Genomic DNA, 5304 nt, shown 5'->3' with positions numbered 1-5304 from the left:
GGTTCCTTCCTAGCACAGCCATGCTACCTACGGGTCTGCCTGATTACCTGTCTGCTTCCGTCTCCCTCACTCAGTTCTAAGGTCCACAGGGCCAGAGACCTGGTCTACCCTTCCTACCGCCATATTCCTGGTGCCTAGCAGAGTAGGTGCCCAAGAAGTATTCGCTGAATGAATGAATCAAGTCGGTACATTCTGCAGTTGTGGTTAGAGGGCCCTCCTCTCCTCAACTAGATCATAACATCCCCAAATGCAGGGATGCTTCCCATGGCATCTTATTCAGCACTGAGTACACCTTAGGTGCTTTAGAACTTACACAAGTGGATGAGAGAGGTTGCAAGCCACAAATCCAATCCCTGCCTTGGAAAAGGCAAAAGCACATCTCCTACCACTTTTCAAGGAATAATCATAGCTAGCATTGAAATAGTGCTTTCTGCAGGGGCACTATTCAAACGACCCTCCAGGGTATTCATCCATAAAACCCACACGATAGGCCTGTGGGTCTGGAACGTTATTCTTTGCCTGTTAGCGACCAAGAATTAGGACACAGAGAGGTAAAGTGATAAGCCCAAGGTCACACAGCTAAGTAAGTGAGGGAGCCAGGAAAGAGACACAGAGAGTCCAGCCCAGAATCTGTGCTCCATGTTCTGCTATTTCTCTTGACTTTGGAATCTAGGATAAGTACAAAAAATAATTAGAAAAATACCTCGAGAGAGGTCTCTGGGCACTAACACTAGGTCTCCTTGAGTTGATTCCTATTTTTCATTCAAACTAGATTACAAATTACAAACCTCTGCTCCAAATCAAGATGTCACTTGATAATCTTTCCCTTATAGATTAAACATCAAGACTATACTTTACCTGAGGATAGTGAGGCAAATGATTCAGAAAATTCCTTCTGTGGGAGAGTGGAATACGGTTCCTGCCTAGAGCTGAGAAGGGCAACCCCATTCTGGGGCTCTGCCTGGGTTTGGATTATAAGAGCCTACAGCTAACACAGACGAACTCCTCCATCAGTGCAAAATGGGCCACACCAGAGGCCCTTTCATTCTACATCATTTCAGTGTTAATGTGCAGGAGGACCTTTGACTAATGAGACTACTCAAAGAACTGGAACTTTCTATACTCAACACTAGGGCCCAGTAATGTAACTGGAAGTATTCGTCTAAATCAAAATCTCCTCAGTAGGTCCTAGAACCCACAGAAATGTAACCCATGTTGTCTGTCATCTACACAGATGACACAATCAGACACAATGCTACAAACCGAATGTCATGTTACCCCCCAAATTCATATGCTGACACTTAGCCTCGAGATGATGGTATTAAGAGGTAGGATTTGGGGTAGGTCATGAGGTCATCAGGGTGGAGCCCTCGTGAATGAGATTAGTGCCCTTACAGAAGAGACGCCAGGGAGCTCCCTCGCCCCTTCTACCATGCAAAGACACAGCAAGAAGACAACTGTCTATGAAACAGGAAGCAGGCCCTCACCAGACACTGAACCCGCCAGCGCCTTATCTGGAACGTCCCAGACTCCAGACACGTGAGAAATAAACGTCTGATGCTTATAAGCCTCCTAGTCTATGGTTTCTGTTACAGCAGCCTGAACCACTAAGTCACAGAGTGATTTGATCTCAGTCACCTAAGACAAACCCCACTATATTCATCACTCACTCACTCACTCACTCATCCATCCACTGTCTGTTTCCTCATCGGCATCTACCAGCACCAGGCACCTCGCTGACCCCACGCATCAGCTGACCTCACAGAATGTGCCATTCATGGAAGGGGGTTGGCGTTGATGCAATGACCACGCAGATACCCTGTAGCCATGGTAGGAGCTGTAGCCAGAGGGCACAAGTCAGCAAAGGGAGGGCAAAGGCATTTCACTTGGTCACGGAGGTCAGGGAAGGCTTGCCTGAGAAAATGGCTCTCTGCGGAGACCAAGAGAGGCCTGGGAAGAGGGAGGAGGACACCAGGCTTGGTGCAACTGGGAAACCGAAAAGCACCCCCAGGAATGGGGGGGGGGAGGGGCTGAGGCTGGGGCTGCGACCAGGAATGCAGGAATGTCAGGTTGGACCACAGAGGCTGGTGGTCTTTGCTAGAAGACTTTGGACACCACCAGAAAGGGAAAGATCCAAGAACTGTTCAGAAGGTGACACTGACAGCCTGGCGATGCATTACTTCTGTTCAGTCTGCTGGCTAAGGCAGGAAACTGGGCAGACATGCTAAGGAGAGAAAAGGAAAGGACAACAGCAGGGGTGGAAACTAAAAGGATTTCCTGGCTCATCTTAAGATGATCAGAAAGTTAAATGGTGGGGCGTTTGTCCCCAGAGGGGTACCGTTAGGTCTCACTACCCTCAGGCCACTCTGTACAATCCTGCAAACCAGAAATGACCCTTACAGCTTGGTAACATTGAGGGTCAACTGGTACCCATGCAAGGAATAGGTTCTATTTGCATTACTTTCAGTCGAACATAAAAAAAAGAAAAAAAAAACTATAATTCTTGTGCTGACACCAACATTATTATGCATCAGTATAACAGGGTACTAATTTTGATCTGCACAAAAATCACAGAAATTTCATGCTGAAAGGAACTTTAAATATCATCTGAATATTTGTGAATTTTTCCAGTATGTTCATAGATGTTTTCATGTATAATTTATTTCCTATTAACATGTATGTTTGGTGTCCTCTAAATAAATTGCTTTTCATGGGCTTAAACCTATGTATATTGCCTTACATTTCCCTCTCATTCCCACCTGAACCCCAGTGGGGTGCACACACACACACACACACACACACACACACACACAAGACCGTACCCAGAAGGTGCTCAATCAACAGCATTAGTTTACTGACTGACTGACTGGCTGACAACAGACAAAAGGCTGCCTCTGAATCTGACAGTCAAAGCCATAGTCAAGAGAATGATGTAGCCCTCATTTAAAAGAATCTGGTAAAAACATAAGGTACAGATGAGGTGAACTGTCAAAAATTCCTTCCACTGGCTCATCAACGAAAGGAAATGGAAAAAACTGGAAGGAGCTAGAACCTGAGACCCCAGCCCCTCTCCATGCAAGGGAGGCAATTCTGTCATCCACAGAAAGAGTGGAATATGGCATATTTCTGGTGAAAAGGTCGGGGGGGGGGGGGGGGAGGGAAATGAATATATAGATGAGTATATTAAGCAAAATGAGAGGTTTTGCAATTTTAGAAGGAAAGTAGCTTTCTTAGATGACAGCAGAAACCACTTCCAGATTTTTCTTTTCTCTGATCCATCAATGTTGCCCTAGCCCTCAACCAAGTTCACACAGTCCAGACATTTTGGATTGAATCAACATGTTAGCACCCTTATTTTTTCAAAATGCAGAGGATAGATATCTAAGATTAAACCTGTAGAAACCAACCCCTAGATGTCATTGTTGCTGCTAAAATATCAAATCTTTGAGTCTTTGAAATTTTAAATCTGAAGAGATAGCAGTGTTAATCTGAATAAGCCATTTAAATAATGCAAATTCAATTCACTTTCAATTTTTCAAAGCCAAGTCCAAAGTCTTCTGGACTTCTTAACCAAAATGTAACTAAAACTTAGGGTGTTAGCACGCATTCAGTTGCCAAGAAAATCCGCGTTTAGGAAAAATAGGCTTAAAACCCACGTAGTCATATGTGACATGACTAACTGGGCTCACATCAACTTCCACAACTGATGAGCTGATTTTAGAGTAGCTGGATGATTCTGGCCTCATCTTTTCCGTGTGTCCCCTGACTTCTGTGCTTGCCTCTGTCATTGGTATTGGAGCCAAGAGCTGTCTGTGCCTCCCATCGAGGGCACACTGAATGAACAGAGATGCTCGCGGGCCCTCCCCTTCGCACCCTGTTTCCAATTAGCCTCACAAGCTACATGTTCTTAGCTCAGTGTCCCTGTCTCCCTCTCTCCCTTCCATTTTGTACCATTCCAATCTGAACCTTTGCGATAATAATATTTCTCGCTGGGCGCGTGGATGGCTCAGTCGGTTGAGCATCCAACGTTGGCTCAGGTGATGATCTCACAGTTCATGATTCGAGCCCCACATCAGGCTCTGTGCTGACAGCTCAGAGCCTGCAGCCTGCTTCAGATTCTGTGTGTGTTCTGATTGTGTGTGTATGTGTGTGTGTGTCTCAAAAGTAAATAAACATAAATAAATAAAAATAAACTTAAAGTATAATAAATAAGCAAATAAATAAACAATATGTATCGTCTGTTCATCATTTACTATGGGTCAAGTGTATCAGTGCTTCATATACATCATGCGCCTTAAACTTTTCAACAGCCCTAGGAGATCGGTGTCTTTACCCCCATTTTACAGATGAAGTCACAGAGGCACAGAGAGGCTAAGTAACTTGCCTTAACACACACAGCTAGTGAACACTAACGGGTTTTGAAGCTTGGGGTGAAACCCAGGCTACAGCCTGGATTCCTAGGGCTTCTCTGAGGCCAGCTCTCAGGTCCTTAACTGGATGCCATCTTTCTTCTGTCTCCTAGCCTTCAGTTCTCAATCTGATGTTGCATCTTCCCAAAAGACTGCTTTCAAGCTCCTTAAATAAAGTCCACGCCTAGAAGTGTGTCTGCTGAGTGAAATCGCTTTTTCATCCCATCAATGAATACTTATTCAGTGTACCTATATTCCCAGCCCTATTCTAGGCCAGGGGGAATATCAGTGAACAAGACTAACAAGATCCCTGGGCTCTTGGAACTCATTCTCCACCAACCTAGACAGATGGTAAGGCAGGGATTACATATGTAATTAATGACCAGAGAGCTAAGTCCACAAAGATGTGCGAAGTAAGACAAGCAGAGCCCATAACACAGGGCCCTGCACCAGGAGGGCCCTCCATAGATGCCTGATGCCTGTCTCTGCCTGGGCAAGCCCTAGTCCCGCTCACACCACAGTCCCAGTCCCACCCCCACCACAGTCCCAGTCCCAGCCCCACCCCCAGTCCCACCCCCACCCCACCCCAGCCCCACCCTCACCCCTACCCCAGCCCCACCTCCACCCTAGCCCCAGCCCCACCCCTACTCCAGCCCCAGTCCCAGCCCCACCCCCACTCCAGTCCCACCCTAGCCCCACCCCCACCCCAGCCCCAGCCCAGTCCCACCCCTACTCCAGCCCCAGTCCCAGCCCCACCCCCACCCCAGTCCCACCCTAGCCCCACCCCCACCCCAGCCCCAGCCCAGTCCCACCCCTACTCCAGCCCCAGTCCCAGCCCCACCCCCACCCCAGTCCCACCCTAGCCCCACCCCCACCCCAGCCCCAGCCCAGTCCC

The sequence above is a fragment of the Panthera uncia genome, assembly GCF_023721935.1.
Source record: "Panthera uncia isolate 11264 chromosome E2 unlocalized genomic scaffold, Puncia_PCG_1.0 HiC_scaffold_19, whole genome shotgun sequence".
Classification (NCBI taxonomy): Eukaryota; Metazoa; Chordata; class Mammalia; order Carnivora; family Felidae; genus Panthera; species Panthera uncia.
Note: the sequence above shows the minus strand (reverse complement) of the source record.